The following is a 19,820-nucleotide window of genomic DNA, read 5'->3' on the forward strand; positions in this document are numbered from 1 at the left end:
GTGAGACCTCCCCTCCCCCAGGCCAGGCTCATGTTACAGCTGCAGACCTGTCTCTGCCTACCAAGCACACAGACAGTCCCTGCTCTCACCTATCAACCACACAGACAGTCCCTATTCCATCACACCTCTCCCCCCTCCGAGACTGAACTGAGCGGGGTCACTCTGCCCAGTGACCTGGGGAAGTTCAGGGCCTCCTCTCCGGGACAGCGCATCCGCTATCAGGTTGGCGCTTCCCTTCACGTGGACCACGTCCATGTCATAGTCCTGCAGGAGCAGGCTCCACCTCAGGAGCTTGGCGTTGGCTCCTTTCATCTGGTGCAGCCAGGTCAGGGGAGAGTGGTCGGTGTACACGGTGAAGTGGCGCCCAAAGAGATATGGCTCCAGTTTCTTCAGGGCCCACACCATGGCCAGGCATTCCTTCTCGATGGCCGCGTAGTTCTGCTCCCGGGGTAGCAACTTCTTGCTCAGGTACACGATGGGGTGTCTCTCCCCCTTTTCATCCTCCTGCATCAACACCGCCCCCAGGCCCATGTCGGAGGCGTCGGTAAACACCATAAAGGGCTTGTCAAAGTTTGGGTTTGCCAGAACTGGGCCTTTGAGCAGAGCCTCCTTCAGTGCCTGGAGAGCCTCCTGGCACTGCTCGGTCCAGACCACCTTGTCTGGCTTCCCCTTCTTGCACAGCTCAGTGATGGGGGCAGCTATGGCACTAAAGTGGGGCACGAACCTCCGATAGTACCCCGCCATCCCAATAAAGGCCTGGACCTGCTTTTTGGTCTGGGGAGCGGGCCAGTCTCTGATCGCCTCCACCTTGGCTGGTTCCGGCTTTAGGCAGCCGCTCCCCACCCGATGGCCCAGGTAAGATACTTCAGCCATCCCCACCTTGCACTTCTCAGCCTTTACGGTTAACCCCGCCTCCCGGAGTCGGTCCAGCACTTGTCTAACCTGGAGCACGTGGTCCTCCCAGGTCTGGCTGAAGACGCAGATGTCATCAATATACGCCACAGCAAAACTCTCCATCCCCCTCAGTAGCTGATCCACCAGGCGCTGGAAGGTGGCCGGCGCTCCCTTGAGGCCAAAGGGCAGGGTCAGAAACTCATAGAGCCCCAGGGGAGTGATGAAGGCCGATTTCAGCCTGGCATCTGCGTCCAGCGGCACTTGCCAGTAGCCCTTTGTAAGATCCATGGTGGTGAGGTACCGAGCACCTCCTAGCTTGTCTAGGAGCTCATCAGGCCTTGGCATGGGGTAGGCATCAGATACGGTGATGGCATTAAGCTTTCGATAGTCCACGCAGAACCGGATCGACCCGTCCTTCTTGGGGACCAGCACCACTGGGGAGGCCCAGGGGCTGGCGGACGGCTGGATCACCCCTAAAGCCAGCATGTCCCTGACCTCCCTTTCCAGGTCCTGGGCCGTCTTCCCGGTAACCCGAAAAGGGGAGCATCGTATCGGGGTGTGTGCCCCAGTCTCCACCCGGTGGACAGTCAAATTAGTGCGCCCAGGCTGGTTGGAAAACAACGGTCGGTACAGTTGCAGCACCCCTCTGATCTCAGCATGCTGAGCCGGGGTCAGCTGATCTGAGAGGGGAATCGCCTCCAGGGGGAAACCAGCCTTTGTCCCTGGGAATAGATCCACTAGAGGGTCATCCCCCGGCTCCTCCCAGTGGCCACACACGGCCAACACCATATTCCCCCGGTCATAATATGGCTTCATCATATTCACATGGTACACCCGGCGGTGGTGCGCCCGGTTAGACAGCTCCACCACATAGTTTACCTCATTTAGCTGCTTGACAACCTTGAAGGGCCCTTCCCAGGCAGCCTGGAGTTTGTTTTTCCTCACGGGGATGAGAACCATCACTTGGTCCCCGGTGGCGAAGGCGCGGGCCCGCGCCGTGCGGTCGTACCAGACCTTCTGCTTCCTCTGGGCTCGGGCCAGATTCTCCCTGGCCAGGCCCATGAGCTCGGTAAGTCTTTCCCGGAAGGTCAGGACATACTCCACCACCGACTCGCCATCGGGAGCGGCCTTCCCCTCCCATTCGTCTCTCAGCAGGTCCAGGGGCCCCCTTACCCGCCTTCCATATAACAGTTCGAAAGGCGAAAACCCAGTAGACTCCTGGGGTACCTCCCTGTACGCAAACAGCAGGTGAGGTAAGTACTTGTCCCAGTCCTGTGGGTGCTGGTGCATGAATGTTTTTAGCATCATCTTTAGCGTCCCGTTGAACCTCTCCACCAGCCCGTTGGTCTGGGGGTGGTACGCTGAGGCCCAGCTGGGTCGGACCCCACATTTCTCCCACAGGGACTGGAGCAGGTCCGACATGAAGTTGGACCCCTGGTCCGTTAAGACTTCCTGGGGGAATCCCACCCGGCTGAAAATGGTCATCAGCGCATCCGCCACGGTGGCTGCTTCGGTAGAGGACAAGGCCACCGCCTCGGGGTATCGAGTGGCGAAATCTACCACCACCAAGATGTATTTCTTTCCTGACCGGGTCGCCTTGCTGAGAGGCCCCACCATGTCCATGGCCACCTTCTGGAAAGGCTCTTCTATGATGGGCAAAGGCCTCAGAGCTGCTTTCCCCTTGTCCCGGGCCTTCCCCACCCGCTGGCAGGGGTCACAGGATTGGCAGTACTGCCGGACATGGGTAAAGACCCCAGGCCAGTAAAAGTTCTGTAGCAGCCTCTGCCTGGTGCGCCGGATTCCCTGGTGCCCTGCGAGGGGGATGTCATGGGCCAGGTACAGCAGCTTGTGGCGAAACTTCTGAGGAACCACCAGCTGCCTCCTAATCCCCCATGACTCCACCTCCCCGGGGGAAGCCCATTCCCGGTACAGGAACCCCTTCTCCCACAGGAACCTCTCCTTGCAACCTCTCCTCATGGTCTGCGCTGCATTGAGGTCAGCCCGTTCCCTGGGCTTCTGCAAGGAGGGATCCTTCTGCACCTCGGCCTGGAACTCAGCAGCTGGGACAGGGATGGGGCCCTGCTCTCTCTCACCGGCTGGGTCTGAGGCCGCAGCCTCTCTGGGTCGTGTCTCTGGGCATTCCCTCCCCACCAGGCACTCGGGCAGAGTACTTTCCCCGTTGTCAGGGTGCAGAGCCCTGCGCCGACTCTGACTACGGGTCACAATCAGGGTACCCCGGGTATTGCCGGGCCAGGTCTCGAGGTCCCCCCCCATTAGCACCTCTGTGGGCAAATGGGAGTGCACTCCCACATCCTTGGGGCCCTCCTTGACCCCCCACTTCAGGTGCACCCTCGCCACGGGCACCTTGAATGGGGTCCCGCTCACGCCCATCAGGGTCAGGTAGGTATCAGGCACCATCCGATTTAGGCCCACCACCTCGGGCCGGGCCAGCGTCACCTCTGCGCCTGTGTCCCAGTACCCAGTGACCTTCTTCCCATCCACCTCCAGGTGGGACGCTGCCAGCCCCCCTCTCTTGGGCATGTTGCCCCTCCTTCGATTGGGTCTGTACCCAGTCAACCCTCGGCGGGTTGGGTCTGCTCGGTCTGTCTCTGAGCTTGGGGCACTGGGCCCGTATGTGGCCTTGTTGGCCACAGTGAAAGCAGCCCATGTCTCGTGGGTCCCCTCGAGGGGGTCGGGTGGATCTGACGCTGGACGTTCCCCTTTGGTGGGGGTTCTCCATAGGGCCACGCTGGGACGTCCCGTGGTGACTCTCTCTCTGCGTTGAGGCAGACCTGCCCCCTCGAGACTCCTCCCTGCCATCCCCTGCCCGACTGTCCACATATTGGTCGGCCAGCTGGCCGGCATGCTGCGGGTTCTCCGGCTTCTGGTCCATCAACCATCGCTTCAGGTCGGATGGGCACTGCGCATACAGGTGCTCCAGTACGAATAGGTCAAGCAGGTCCTCTCTGGTTTGGGCCCCGGCTGTCCACTTGCGGGCGTACCCCTGCGCCCGGTTGACCAGTTGCAGGTAGGTGCCCTCCCGGGTCTTACGTTGACTCCGGAACCTCTTCCGGTACATCTCCGGGGTCAGCCCAAACTCGCGGAGCAGGGCCTCTTTGAACAGGTTGTAGTCCCGCGCCTCCGCCCCTCTCATTCGGCTGTACACCTCCACGGCGGTGGAGTCCAGTAAGGGGGTGAGGCGCCGGATCCTGTCTGCAGGGTCAACCTGGTGCAGCTCGCAGGCATTCTCAAAGGCCGTCAGGAAGGTGTCTATGTCCTCCCCCTCCTTACGCGGGGCCAGGAAGTTCGTATCGAAGCTCTTTGTAGGCTTGGGCCCCCCCTCACTCACCGCAGCCGGGGTCTTACTGTTGTTCTGCTGGGCCAGGGCCAGTTCATGTCTGCGCTGCTCCTCCTTCTCTCTCGCTTCGAATTCACGTTGCTTCTCCTTCTCTCTCGCCTCGTATTCACGTTGCTTCTCCTTTTCCCTTTCCTCGAATTCACGCTGGCTTTGTCTTTCCTCATGTTCCCTCAGCTCCTTACGCTCCTCCATCTCCATCCGTTTGATCTCTCTCTCCAAGTCCAGCCGCCTGAGTTCCACGGAGGCCGAGCGTCGCCGGGACGATCCCCTGCCGGCCGGGGGGGTCACGGTGCCCTCGGTAGCTGGGCTCCTCCTCCCCCTTCCCCTAGGCCTAGGGGTGGGGGGTCTCGAGGAGCCCTCAGCAGCCGGCTGACCACTCCCAGTGGGTACAGACCCTAGTGTCTGCGCTGCATCTGCCGGGCTGCTTCCCTCAGAGACCGGGTCCGGTTCATTGACTCGATCTCTCTCCTCCAGCCGGGCAATCAGCTGGGCCTTGGTGAGCTTCCCATAGTGCAGCCCCCTCTGCTTACATTGCTCCACCAGGTCACACTTGCGCTGCTGGGCATACATCTTCCTGCTGGCCGCTCGCAGGCCGGGGTGCTCGCCGCTCCCCACGGGTTCCAGGGGGACCCCTAGTGTGCCAGTCCTTGAGGTCACCCCCTCTCTGCCAGGGTCGAGCTGCAGACTCCTCCGCCCCTGGGATCGCTCGCTGTGATCCCCCGGGGGACCCTGTTACTGCAAAGTCCTTCTCTCTGGCCACACTCGCCCAGGGGTGAATCGCCCCTTCGTTTTACTGCTCCCCAGTCACTTACTGCAGGAAGCGCCGTCCGCGGGGTGCAGTCGATCCCACCGCTGCCACCAGTTGTCACGGAGTGTGGGGGAGTCCGGCCCTGCACCCCTCTTCCTGGGCTCACAGTGACTCTCAGCCAGCGAGTAAAACAGAAGGTTTATTGAACAACAGGAACACAGGATACAGCCCAGCTTGGGTTCAGAGCCAGGACCCCTCAATCTGGCCTTTCTGGGGGGTTCAGGGTGCTTGGATCCCAGCCTAGGATCCCCTGAAACCCACCTCCCAGCTCCCAACCGAAGACTGATTCCACTTCCCCCCTCCCTTTGTCTAGCTACAGCCAGAGGTGAGACCTCCCCTCCCCCAGGCCAGGCTCATGTTACAGCTGCAGACCTGTCTCTGCCTACCAAGCACACAGACAGTCCCTGCTCTCACCTATCAACCACACAGACAGTCCCTATTCCATCACAGTAAGTCCTTTGGCTCATCCATCGCTGGTCGTGGAGGGTGGGGGGCTATCTCTGAGTTGGTGTTTCAGCCCCTCCCCCCCCATCCTGAGAGACGCTGGTTCTATTCCCACAGGGGGAACCGACCCAACTCAGGCTGGAGCGGCGCCAGCTCCCACCCACCCGGGCAGCACAGGGCCAGGTACCGGGGCCAGGGGGGGTGCGGGAATCTATTGAGTCACAGATTATGGGGCAGCTTCCCCCAGTGGTTGCCCAGGGGGAGGGATGGAGGCTGTTCTCAGGGGCAGTGACTCCCCACTCCCACCACCAACGGATTTGGGAGGGGAGCGAAACCTCCTGCTCAGACAAGAACCCGCTGCTAACAGGGCAGCTGGAGGCTTCCTCTGGGGGCAGCTGGGCCTATCAGTGGCCATGGGGGATGGTGCCCTGGAGCTCCCTGCTAAGCAGCCAGGAGCAGCCAGCATGTTAGGCGGGATACCAGGCTAGATGGGCCCGTTGGCCTGAGCCGGTGTGGCCGTGAGGAAGGGGGTGAAATGCCTTAGAAATGACGGCCAGGCTGCATCAGACAGCGCCCCCTAGCACCGTGCTGGGGCAGTGGGGCCAGCCCTGACCGATGGGGAGAGCAACCCCTACTGAGCCCCCCGCCCTGTGGCCCAGCACCCCCTAGTGCGACAAATCCCCCAAATCTTGCTGGCTCTGACCCCACTTGATGCAACATCCTCCCCATAGAGTTTTCTGCTGCCTGTGCCCTGGGGTTTCCCGGTTGGGTGGTGTCACGGAGTGTAGGGGAGTCCGGCCCTGCACCCCTCTTCCTGGGACTCACAGTGACTCTCAGCCAGCCAGCAAAACAGAAGGTTTATTGGACAACAGGAACACAGGCTACAGCAGGGCTCGTGTTCAGAGCCAGGACCCCTGAATCTGGCCCCTCTGGGGGTTCAGGGTGTCTGGATTCCAGCAAGGTTCCCCTGAAATCCCACCACCCAGCCCCAAACCGAAAAAACTGACCCAACCCTCTCCACTCAGCTTCTTTCCTTTGTCTAGCTCCCCGGGCCGAGGTGTTGACCTCCCCTCCCCCGGCCTAGCTCATGTTACAGGCTGAATACCTGTTTCTCACCTAACTCCTCCCCGGCTCTCCCAACCCCCACACAGACAGCCCCTACTCCATCACACTTCTCCCCTCTTCGAGACTGAACTGAGCGGGGTCACTCTGCCCAGTGACCCGGGGAAGTTCGGGGCCCCCTCTCCGGGACAGCGCGTCCGCTATCAGGTTGGCGCTTCCCTTCACGTGGACCATGTCCATGTCATAGTCCTGCAGGAGCAGGCTCCACCTCAGGAGCTTGGCGTTGGCTCCTTTCATCTGGTGCAGCCAGGTCAGGGGACAGTGGTTGGTGTACATGGTGAAGTGGCGCCCAAAGAGATATGGCTCCAGTTTCTTAAGGGCCCACACCATGGCCAGGCATTCCTTCTCGATGGCCGCATAGTTCTGCTCCCGGGGTAGCAACTTCTTGCTCAGGTACACGATGGGGTGTCTCTCCCGCTTTTCATCCTCCTGCATCAACACCGCCCCTAGCCCCGTGTCTGAGGCGTCGGTGAACACCATAAAGGGCTTGTCAAAGTCTGGATTTGCCAGAACTGGGCCTCTGAACAGAGCCTCCTTCAGTGCCCGGAGAGCCTCCTGGCACTGCTCGGTCCAGACCACCTTGTCTGGCTTCCCCTTCTTGCACAGCTCAGTGATGGGGGCGGCTATGGCGCTAAAGTGGGGCATGAACCTTCGATAGTACCCCGCCATCCCAATAAAGGCCTGGACCTGCTTTTTGGTCTGGGGAGCGGGCCAGTCTCTGATCACCTCCACCTTGGCCGGTTCCGGCTTTAGGCAGCCGCTCCCCACCCGATGGCCCAGGTAAGAGACTTCAGCCATCCCCACCTTGCACTTCTCAGCCTTTACGGTTAACCCAGCCTCAAGGCCTTGTTTAATCTGGGACACGTGGTCCTCCCAGGTCTGGCTGAAGACGCAGATGTCGTCAATATACGCCATGGCAAAACTCTCCATCCCCCGCAGTAGCTGATCCACCAGGTTTTGGAAGATGGCCGGTGCTCCCTTGAGGGCGAAGGGCAGGGTCAGAAACTCGTAGAGCCCCAGAGGGGTGATAAAGGCCGATTTCAGCCTGGCATCTGCGTCCAGCGGCACTTGCCAGTAGCCCTTTGTAAGATCCATGGTGGTGAGGTACCGAGCGCCTCCCAGTTTGTCTAGGAGCTCGTCAGGCCTGGGCATGGGGTAGGCATCAGATACAGTGATGGCATTGAGCTGGGCATGGGGGGATGGAGAGACAGCCCCACTGCCCCTCCCCCACTGCCAGTCCCCCAGCTTCCCCAAAGCCTCCTGCCCTGCAGGTCGTTGCCAGGAAGCTGTGGGGGATCCCAGGGGCGGGGCAGGGTCTGGGGCGCTGGGCCTTGCTGGGCACAGGGGGGCTGGGGCTATAACCCCTCTTCTCTAGGCCCCATGACGTCCCCCTGGCAATGGGGGAACCATTACCCAGAAATCCCTCCCCTTGCCCTCCCCTCACTGGGTTCTCAGGGGATCCCGACCCCCCCCCATTGATGTTCTGCTGCATCTGGCTGGGTCCTGGGCACCATTGGGATGTGGGGGGCAGCGGGTGACGTCCCAGCCTCCCCCCGCGTGCACTGCCTGGCCGTGTTTGGCAGGAGCCGGGATACCCCAGGGATGGGCTCACTGCACAGCAGACAGGACGGGGCAGTGGCACCTGTGGGGGTGGGCAGAGGGGCACTACAGGGGTGCCGGGTGGCTCAGGGGGCAGTTCAACTGCCCAGGCGCAACGTTCAGCGGGGAAGCTGAGGCTCAGCCCCCCGGGGCAGCAGGACGCAGCCTCCCCTGAGGGGTCTGGTGCCAGGGAGGCCCCAGAGCTGCAGCACCTGGGAGACCCCAGAGGGGGACTGGCCCAGACTTGCTGGAGAGAGGGGTTGGGGGCTCTGCTCCCGGGGCAGCGCCAGCTACCGACTTCCCCGTCGAAGCTGCCAAGTGACTCTCCCTTTCCCCCCGCAGCAGCCCCCCCGGAGCACCCGGATTTCACCCAAGCCAACATCGCCCGCCTGGCGCTGGGCGCCGCGGTCCTGCTCGTCCTGGGGCCGATCCTGGCTGAAGCCTATTACAGCCGTCCGAGGGGGGCATCCTAGGTGAGGCGACCCCCCCCCTTCTGTGCCTCTTGCTCCCTGCAGGTGCAGGACCCAGGATGACATGGGCCCCTCTAACCCCCCATCTCTCTGCACCCCCAGGAGCCTGGATCTGGCCGTACAGAGAAGAGAATCTCCCCAGGGGAGGAACCGCTTCTCCTTGGGGGGCTGAGATGCCGGTACAAACCCCCTGCCCCCTGCCTCGAAAATCCTGCCCCCCAGACTGCTCCCGACTTGACTGCTGCACCCCAGGATTGACCCCCCAACTTCTGGCCCCACGAGCATCAGCCCCTGTGGTACCAGCTAGAGGAGCTGCCCCAGCGCTGGGCACATTGGGCTCCCCACGGAGCAGCCCCTGGAGGGTGTCGGGGTCCCACTCGCTGCCCCAGCCGGGCCGGTCTCTGCCTGGGGCTGTCAGTGGGGAGCGGGGACGCTGCATCTGACCCTGGCACTGGAATAACGGCCCTTACTGCCCCCCCCCCCCGGTGTCTGTCCCCCTCCTCTCTCTGCAGCGGGGTCCCCCAGCCCCTTTTCTCTGCCCCTTTCTCCCCACCCTGTATTTCTATTGTACAAACCCCCAGAGCTTCCTGCTCCCCTGCCCCCCAAATCTCCCCACCCCAGGGGGCAGCTGTGACACCGGAGCCTCCGAATGTCCCCTCGTGGGGGGTTCAGCCGACGACGGTGAGTGAGAAGTTCAGGCAGCGTCACGAGAACCTGGACGAACGAACGTTGGGGGGAAAGTTGGGGAGACAGGAAGACGGGATTAGTCCAACCCGAGCGGCCGCCGGACAGACCCCACGGGCCAGGCTGGGGCCCGCCTGGGACACGGGAGAAGTGGGGAAGCAGAAATCCATGGCTCAAAATTGGGGTGTTGGAAATGAGGCCTCATTGATGGATAAAATATTGCGGGGACGGGCTGTGCTGCCCACCGCCCTTTGGGGGCCTTAAAGAAAGAGATTCGCTTCACCCTCGTGGCTGCCACCCCCGTCTCCTGGGCCCCCCAGGCCATCCGGACCCTGCTGGGCTGAGCAGAGCGGCCCGAGAGCAGGACCCCGACGCCATCGCCCCTCCCCCAGCTGAACCCCCAACCCAGGAGGAAACGGCGTTGGACTTTAACAGCAGGCGCGGTGACGCCGCCTCCAGCCCAGCTCCACTGACTCCTCTGGCCACCAGGACAGTCGCTAGAATCTCTGAGGCCAGTGGGGAGACATCCAAACCCAGGGTATTTTCCATCTAGAGACTCGCTCCAGCGAACGGAGCCGGGGCCAGGGCTGGAACAAACCCCTCGTTTCACACACCACCTGCTACAGCTCCCCTGGTTCCTGTTCTGCTGGGTCTGTAACAGCCGGTCCCTCTACTATAGAGCAGAGGGAGAGATGAAAAGCACTCCAAGAAACCGAAGCTTCAGGCGTTAGAAGAGCTTAGAACAGGGGTAGGCAACGTATGGCACAGGTGCCGAAGGTGGCATGCGAGCTGATTTTCAGTGGCACTCACACTGCCCGGGTCCTGGCCACCGGTCCGGGGGGGACTCTGCATTTTAATTTAATTTTAAATGAAGCTTCTTAAACATTTTAAAAACCTTATTTGCTTTGCATACAACAATTGTTTAATTATATATTATTGACTTATAGAAAGAGACCTTGTAAAAATGTTAAAATGTATTACTGGCATGCGAAACCTTAAATTCGAGTGAATAAATGAAGATTCGGCACCACCACATCTGAAAGGTTGCCAACCCCTGGCTTAGAATTTAGAGGAGCGAAAAACCTAACTAACCAAGAGTTCTCTTACGAGATATTTTATAGGATCCTGACCTATGTAATTCAGGCCCAAGCTACTATACCCAATTTCCGTACCCTAACAAATGTATGGGTACCTTTCTCCTATAGGTTAGTAGATTATGACACTTACTTTCTAACTACGCCTCTACCCCGATATAAAGCTGTCCTCGGGAGCCAAAAAATCTTACCGCATTAGAGGTAAAATGACCCGGTTTACCTGGAGAGAAGACAATGGACAGAGGGGGGGCTTGGGGCCGGGGATATCAGATGCCCAGTTGGGAAGCAGGGGGGCTCTGGGCTGGAGAGGGGGAGCAGGCAGAGCCCACCTGGCTGCAGGGAGACAGGGATGTGCTGTGCTGAGGGAGGCCAGGCCTGAGGCCCTGAGAGTTTCCTGTGCTGGGTTCAGACACTCAATAAACCCTCCTGTTTTGCGCTGGCTGAGAGTCTCTCCGGGCTAGAGAACAGGGGGCACCAACCCCTTCGGGGGGTGAGGAGGCCTCGGGGGGTCCAGAGCGAGGGGACTCCTCGAGGGGTCCACGGCAGAGACAGACGTGCTAAGGCTCAGAGAGGTGCGGCTTCAGGAAGTGGAGGGGCCTGATCCCAAGAGAGAGTGGACCCCCAAGAAGGGCTGTCGCTCTGAAAGGGGCAACCCCACGGACCGCACAGGGCCACGAGTGGGCACGATCTGTGAGTCCGTGACACACCTGAACTGGAATCCATCTTTAACCTGGTGCTTTTCCATTGAGAAGGAGCGGTGGGAATCCAGAGAGGGACAAAGGATTCCCGCTTTGTGCCAAAGATCCATAAGGGGGTGGAACCGAACAAAGGGGGCGGCCAGGCATGAGAAATCCCCTAGTTACCACCGGAGCTGGAGCTAACAAGGACTGTACCAGGGAAAGGATTTGGCCCAAACTAGGAAGGCGTCCAGTCTGTGAAAGAAGCTTATTGGAACTGAGTGCAGTGAGCAGCTGGGGAGTGCGAGGGGGACCCTGGGCAGCGAGGGGCCAGCACAGGGAGACACCCCCAGCCAAGAGGCCCTGCAGGCCAGACTCGAAGGGGGATCATAACTCCAAGAAGGGGGACGATGCTGGGAAGAAGGGTCCTGCCACCTAGCGCCTGAGGGCATCTGGTCACCACCAGAGCAAGTGTCTGAGCTGTGTGTGACGGGGTCCTTGGGGTGCAACCTGGCCTGTGGGACTGCTGAGCCCTCCAAAGGCACCAACCTAGGCTGCCTCTGACACTGTGATGCTGATGTCAAGCTAAGAACCTTGGAGAGGCTCTGCACCCACCCAGCCAGCCACAGGCAGGGACCCACCCAGCTGTGTTACATAAATAGTCTCCCAGACCCAGGGCTGGTGCAAGGAAGTTTCATGCCCCACCCCAGCCCTGCGGCAGCTCCCCGCCCCCCCTCCGCCCTGAGGCGTCCCCCCGTGGCAGTTCCCCCCTCCCGGGGAGCCGTGCAGCACCTCCGCACCCCAGCTCACCTCTGCTCCACATCCTCCCCGAGCACGCCGCCCCTGCTCTAATTCTCCGCCCCTCCCAGGCTTGCGACGCCAATCAGCTGTTTGGCTCCGCAAGCCTGGGAGGCAGGAGTGTAAGGAAAAATTAAGTAGGCCCAAAGTTCGACCAAGATAACTTTGGTTGAAATGACTGTGTACAAGAGGTAGGGGGAGAGACAGAATGGAAAATATAAGCGGAACAATTTGTAACAGTCAGTCGTACAGAATAGAGCTGTAACTGCTAGTGTTAAAAAAGCTAGTAACCGCAAGAGTACAAAGTGTAAATAACAGAAAAAAGGCTTGTTTTGATGTATTCCTAATAAGGAAGTGTGTGTGTAGTAATTAATTGTGGTTTTGAGCTATATAAGCGTATGCATTCCCTTTCAGGGGGGTTGGCAGCTATAACTGGCTATCATCCGCTGCACACATGCATGCTTGTAAATGGAAGCAGAGTCAGGATGAGCTCTACCCTGACATCTGGTGGTGCATTATGGTGAGTGTGGAAAAGAACCTCAGGGGCTGATCTTGTTTGCATAGGCACACCCACCCCGCCTGGCATGAGCCCCAGTGGTCACTTTGGCTGCTGTGGGATCCCCCGTTTCTCTGTTATTGGAGCAGGAAGAATAAAGTGTTGTTACCCAGATTATGTGAATCAAGGCCAGTGGAACTGTTTTATGACAGAGGGTCTCACCATCAACTAAGAGGCACTCACTAGACAAGGGACATGGGTCTAGTTACTTACTGCAGAGCTGAGTTCATTCTAGGCTAATGGTGCACCAGTAGGGAAGTTCCTGTCCTACAGGCTGAAATCACTGAAGAGTGGAGATCACTGAATGCAGTATTAACGAGAGGAAGAGCCTGAAGATATGTGGTGGAGTGGAGCTGAGCAGAGCAGTTTGTGGGATAGCTGGTGGAGCAGCTGGCAGAGCAGAGCAGTTTCTTGGGACCGTTGGAGTGGCCCACAGGATGGCGAGCAGAGCGGAGCAGTTTGCAGGATGGCTGGAGCAGCTCACAGGATGGTTGGAGGAGTGGAGTGGAGCGGCTGGCAGAGCAGTTTGTGGGATAGCTGGAGTGGTTCATGGGATGGCTGGTGGAGTGGAGCGGCTCGTGGTGAAGGCTGCAGCAGAACCCCATGGAGAGGCGGGGCAGTCAGCCTCAGGCCATGTAAGGTGCCCCTTAACACCTGACGTGCCCCCTTTCTCCCTCCATCTCCACCCAAGCTGGGGTGGGGCAGTAAAACTCTGCAGAACTTTTGAATTTTGGGGCTGCACCGACTAGGGACAGAGACTTTTGGGTTCTTGGACTTTTGGGACTTTGGGTGATTTTTGGGTTGCTGGACTCAAGAACCAAAGGGAAAGGACACGGCCTAATTTGGTGGGGTGGGTCTTTTGCTCATGGTTTGAGTTAGGAATCCTGTTTGTGGTGTTTCCCCCAACATAATGCCACATTGTTTCCCTCCTTTATTAAAAGGATTTTGCTACACTCAGACTCCGTGCTTGTGAGAGGGGAAGAATTGCCTCTTAGAGGCGCCTGGGCGGTTGAAGGACATTTAACAGTGCCGCCAAGTCATGGTGCCCCCAGCGTTACCCAGCGCTGTGTGAGAACGGAAGGGCGATGGTGCAACCATCACACCTGGAACCTGGCTCCCACCCCCCTGCTCTAACCACTAGACCCCACTCCCTTCCCAGAGCTGGGAACAGAGCCCCATGACCCCCAGCTCTCTGCTGCTCTCTAGCCAATGACGTATAAACAAAGCCTGTGTCACGTCCCTCTCTAGGGGCCTGCAGGGACCTTAAAAGGTCCCTGGGTCTCTCCTGGCTGGTGACCAGTTGGGGGCCTGGGATGGAATTTCTCTTTCTCTGATTTTCTTTTGAACCTGGTTGATTTAATTCACATGCCAAGAAAAGCCCCTTAGAACCAGGTGTTACAGTGTAAAGCCATCACCGCTCAGCTATGGCGCAAGGGGCAGGAAACCTGTGCGTCCCCCATTGCACGCGCTCCTCACACGATGCCATGGCTCGTGTTGCACGTGGATAGGTTTGCAGGCTGAGCGAGAAGGCTGCAGAGTCAAATCCTCCAGCACCAGGAAATGCCACAGTTAAGGTTTCCCAAACACCCTTAACTCTGCCCCCTTGTGCACATGCATCATGATGCCATTCTTTAATTTTGTGATCACATACTAATTTTACCTTCATGGGTCATCAGCAATGTTTGAACCCAGAATGTAAGAAATAACAGATTGGGGTGGGATCTGCATGGAAATCATGGTCAGTCAAAGATTGAAGACCAGACCCTGTGGTCTCCTGGCCCCAGCCTGGTGCAACTTTCCCAAGACTGCAGGGAAAGCTGTCCCTCCTCCCCACAGAGACAAGAACGAGCTCTGAGCTGCATGAAGCTTGGCCAGCGCTGACAGTCCCAGGGTTGGGTTTTGCAGGGACCTCAGCTTACTTTGACCGCACTAAATTTCAACTGCAGACTAGAGACAAGGTGTGATGGATGCAGGCAGACATGAGACTCTGTGGACTTCCTGTAGCTGGAGCTACCAGCTGAGTTACTTATTTGGGGCTCGGTGGAGCTGGTCTCCGGGGCGTTGGTGTCAGCACTCAGGGCCCCATCATGGCATCTGCTATCACCGTCCTTTTCCTCCGTGAGTATCAGAGAAAACCAGGGCATGTGCCCACGGGGGTGAGGGGATCTGAGACAAGGGCATGTGGGGGGGGGGAATTGTAAAGCCCTCTGCTTACTTTGACCGCAGTAGATTACACCTGGAGATTAGAGACAAGGTGTGATGGACACAGGAAGAGACGAGACATCGTTAACTTCCCGTAGGTGGAGCCACCAGCTGAGTTCCTTATTTGGGGCTCGGTGGAGCTGGGCACCGGGGTGTTGGTGGCAGCACTGAGGGGCCCCTCGCAGCCCTCGTCATGGCATCTGCTCTCGCTGTCCTCCTCCTCGGTGAGTATCAGAGACAGCCAGGGCGTGTGTCCATGGGGGGGATCTGAGACCAGGGCATGTGCCCATGGGGGGGATCTGAGACCAGGGTGTGTGCCCATGCAGGGGATCTGAGACCAGGACGTAGGATCCAGTCCCTCTGGGATCTGGTCACTAACGAGCTGTCTCCCCTCCAGGCTGCTGGCTGGCCGGGCACAGCGGGGTGTGGGGAGGTGAGTATCAGTCTGTGGGGAGGAGGGTAACATCAAGGACGGGGGAGGGGATTGATGGGGTGGGGAAAAGAGGAACTGAGCCCTGAACCTTCCCCAAAACTCAACCCAAACTCCCCCTGTGAGCTCAGACCCGGCCCCATTCTTCTGTGACCCCCCCCCTCCACCCACTCCCCAGAGTAACTGGGAGCTGAATCTGGCTCCCAGGGTCTGACGAAGCAGCCAGGAACCGTCCCCTGGTTCAATGTCCTGCCCCCCACAGGCTGTGAGGATGGGGTTGGGGGATGTGGATTTATTTCAGCTCATACAGACGCTAACAGCACCTGTCCATGGGCTCTAGATCCCCTCAGGGAACCAAAATGTTCACGTTCAGTGCCGCCGTGGGCAGAACCCTCCAGATCCATCCCCAAAAGCTGCCTCCTGTGCACTCACAGCCCTCCCCACCCCCGTTCCCAAGGCCTGGGGAAAGGTGGGTCTTGTGCAATCCCTGCGGGTCACAGACTCTATTTCCCACCCCGGGGTTGGGGGCAGAGCTGCAGGGGCCCACTGACCAGGCTCCCTGGCTGGCCTCAGGTGGGGCCGGAGGGGGGGGGGGGGGCAACTGATCTCTCATGCAGCTGGGTCCTGAGCTACGTCTGGGTGAACCCCCTGCCCCCGAGCCCCATGGGCAGGCAGTGCCAACCCTGGTAGGGAACAGACTCCTAGAGAGGCCGAATGACGGATGGACTGAAATGGGGCGGGAGGAGTGGTGGGGAGGGGGAGGGGGAGGGAGGAGGCTGTGTCTCCCCTGTTTAACTCCTGTCTCCTGTTGAAAGCAGGGCGTAAATTTCCCAAACCCACCATCCGGGTGAGCCCCAGCAGGGTGGTGGCGCTCGGGGGAAGTGTCACCATCCGCTGTGAGGGTCGATACCTGGGCGTGGAGTTCGTTCTGTGTAAAGCTGGACACCCGAACCCGCAGGTGCAGACGGTGCCTGAAGGGAAAGTGGCTGAATTTCCCATCACCAACGTCAGCCGGGAAGATGGAGGGAGCTACACCTGCGACTATCGCTCCATAACGCAACAGAGTCGCTGGTCATATCTCAGCGACCCCGTCGAGATCATTGTAGCAGGTGAGGGAGGGTCCCAGCTCAGTGTCCCGGCTCCCAGCCCCACACCCAGCTAGATCCTCAGGGGGTCTCTGTACCGATGGGACGCTCAGAACCAGGCTCTGCCCTGAGCCCTGGGCCCAGCAGAGGGGACGCCCGGCTGGGGAGTGGGGATGGAGTCACTGGGGGTTCCCCAGCCAGCGGGGAGCAGCAGCCACTGGAGATTTGGGGCAGAGGAAGGGGGACCCTGCCCCCAGGGGGAGCTGCAGAGCAGGGGGGGCCTTTCCCAGGCAACACATCAGTTAGGGGGTGATGGACGGAGCTGAACATTATAAACCTCAGTGTATAGTAGAGACTTGCACAGTCCCCTACAAGTCGGTGGTGGTGCTGTGCACAGAACCCAGGAGTCCTGGCCCCCATCACCCCTGCTCTCCCCACTAGACCCCACTCCCCTCCCAGAGGTGGGGAGAGAACCCAGGAGTCCTGGCTCCCAGCCCTCCCAGCAGAGAAGCCAGGGAGTGAAGGGACCCTGGAGACTGGCCTGGCCTGGCACCCGCCAGGGAGCAGAGCTCTGGGACCCAGGGGCTGGGGTTGCTCCGTGTCTCATGCTGTGAGCCCAGGGCTGAGGGGAAACTCTGGCCCCTGTGGAAAGGGATCCAGGAGCCCGTCCCCAGGGCCGCCGGGTCTGACCCACCACTGAGGCCGCGTGGTGAGGACGGGCCCCAGGACTGAGTGACGGGGCCTGTGTCTCACGGCCTGTCTGCTTCCCACTGCAGAGCCCAGCTACCCCAAACCCAACATCTCCCTGCTGAGCCCCAGCGGGGGGGTCTCCCTGGGGGGAGCCGTGACTGTCCGGTGTCGGGGGCAGCACCGGGGCGTGCGGTTCGTGCTGAATAAAGAGGGACGTCATTTCCCACCTGTGGATTCGGACAGATTGGGGGTTGTGTTTCCCATCAGCAGCGTGCGGCGGGAGCACGGCGGGAGCTACAGCTGCTCCTATCACAGCAGATCGGAGCCATTCGCCGCGTCGGACCCCAGCGACCCCGTGGAGCTGGTGGTGAGAGGTGAGGGGCCCGGCTCAGCGTCCCCGTTCCCAGCCCCACCCCCAGCCAGACCCTCACGGGGGCTCGGTGCCAATGGGACGCTCAGAGCCAGGCTCTGCCCTGAGCCCTGACCCCGCAGAGGGGACGCCCGGCCGGGGAGCAGGGATGGAGTCACTGGGGGGTTCCCTAGCCAACGGGGAGCAGCAGCCCCTGGAGACTCGGGGCAGGGAGGCTACTTTAACGCTGCCCCTTGTGCGTAGGAACCGGGAGTCGCTATTTAATCCCCTGATCCCATCCCCTCTGTTCTCCAGGCCCCGCCCCAGGCTATGCCCCGGCCGGGGCTGAATGAGGCAGGGGCTGCAGGAGAAGTGGTGACTTGGTGGACACGGTGCTGGGCTGGGACCCAGGAGATCTGGCTCAGCTCCTGGCGCAGCCACAGACCTTGTGTGATGGGAGCACGTCACAGTTTTCAAAAGTGTCCTTCCTTGTGGGGGGGGCCTCAATCTTGGGGGATCTCAGGCCGAGCGCCCACAAACCAAGACGCCCACAGTTAGTGGAGACCTCTGCAAACGCTGCCTCAATCGTGCTGGATCCCTTGTGTTAGGGGAGCATGTAGGGCCCCTGCCATGATCAGGGCCCCTTGGTGCCAGGCGCTGCACAAACACAGAGTGAAGAGACAGTCCCTGCCCCTGGGACCTCACTAAGGAAAGTGAATCTGTCTGTGCCTCAGTTTCCCCCCATGTAGAATGGTGATAAAGATTTCTCACTGCCTCCCTTCCTGTGTGGGGCTCAGGCCCTGCAGTGCCAGAGACCAGCCCGTGAGTCACTCTGTGCTTGGGGGGCCAGACGCAGTGAATGATGCAGGGACCACACATGGCATATGAGGACCCCAAGAACTAGGCAGTCGGGGCTCTGTGTCTGTGGGGCTGGGAGCCCATCTCGCAGGGCTGGGATTCTGGGTCAGGGGGACTCTGGGATCTGGAAGAGAATCTCCTCCAGGGGGCCCCTGGATCTGCCTATGGCTGGGGCCGGCCGGAGAATCATAGAATATCAGGGTTGGAAGAGACCTCAGGAGGTTCTACTCCAACCCCCTGCTCAAAGCAGGACCAACTCCAAATACATCATCCCAGCCAGGGCTTTGTCAAGCCGGGCCTGAAAAACCTCTAAGGAAGGAGATTCCACCTCCTCCCCAGGGAACCCAGTCCAGTGCTTCCCCACCCTCCTAGGGAAATAGTGTTTCCTAATATCCAACCTAAACCTCCCCCACTGCAACTTGAGACAATTGCTCCTTGTTCTGTCATCTGCCCTCTCCTGTGCGCAGATCCCAGCTTACCCAGACCCTCCATCTCTCTGAGCCCCACTGGGGTCATGGCCCTAGGGGCAGACGTCACCATCCGGTGTCAGGGGCAGCGCCGGGACGTGAGGTTCTTCCTGCACAAGGCTGGAGACCTGAACCCGCAGCGGCACATGGACCCTGCTGGGGCCGGGGCCGAGTTCCGCATCCCCAGCGTGGGCCGGCAGCACGGAGGGAGCTACAGCTGCAGCTACCGGCCCCGGTCAGAGCCCTTCGTCTCCTCGCAGCCCAGCGACACCATGCAGCTGGCGGTAGCAGGTGAGGGGCCCGGCTCCATGTCCCTGCCATGATCAGGGCCCCTTTGTGCCAGGTGCTGCATAAACACAGAGTGAAGAGAGTCCCTGCCCCTGGATCTCACTAAAGAAAGTGAATCTGTCTGTGCCTCAGTTTCCCTGCCTGTATAATGGGGAGCTCTCCCAGCGCTGAGACCGCCGCAGGTATCCAGAGCTCCTCCTGTCCTGGGGCCACAGCGGAGGTCCTGGTGCTAAGGCTTCCCCTGTCCCCCCGCCCCATGCTTCTGCGGGGAGCAGGGTTGGGATGCTGGGGCTTCCCCTGTCCACTCGCCCGGCGGCCGGGGCTCCGGGGGCTCCCACTTGGCCGGGGACCCTGGGCACGGGCCTTGTAAGTCCACTGGCTCATCCATCGCTGGTCGCGGAGGGTGGGGGGCTATCTCTGAGTTGGTGTTTCAGCCCCTTCCCCCCATCCTGACAGACGCTGGTTCTATTCCCACAGGGGCAACCGACCCGACCCAGCCTGGAGCGGCGCCGGCTCCCACCCGCCCGGGCAGCCCAGGGCCAGGTACCGGGGCCGGGGGGAATCTATTGAGTCACAGATTGTGGGGCAGCTTCCCTAAGTGGTTGTCCAGGGGGAGGGACGGAGGCTGTTCTCAGGGGCAATGACCCCCTCCTCCCACCACCAACGGATTTGGGAGGGGAGTGAAGCCTCCTGCTCAGACAAGAACCCGCTGCTAACGGGGACACAGAAAACTGCCCAGAGTAACCCCATATATCAACACAGTTATAAACTGGATTTTCAAGAGGATACAGTTTCTGCCGTTCTTCCCTTGCTTTTTTGACTTGGAGCTGGAGTCTAGCAGTTTCTTGTTGCATCTTGTGAGTCTCCTGCTGCACCTTGCGAGTCTCCTCCTCAGCAGCCAGCAGCTCTTTCTTTCTCTCAGCAGCCTTTTTCTTTCTCTTAGCAGC

This window comes from Mauremys mutica, chromosome 15 (genome assembly GCF_020497125.1).
Source record: "Mauremys mutica isolate MM-2020 ecotype Southern chromosome 15, ASM2049712v1, whole genome shotgun sequence".
Classification (NCBI taxonomy): domain Eukaryota; kingdom Metazoa; phylum Chordata; order Testudines; family Geoemydidae; genus Mauremys; species Mauremys mutica.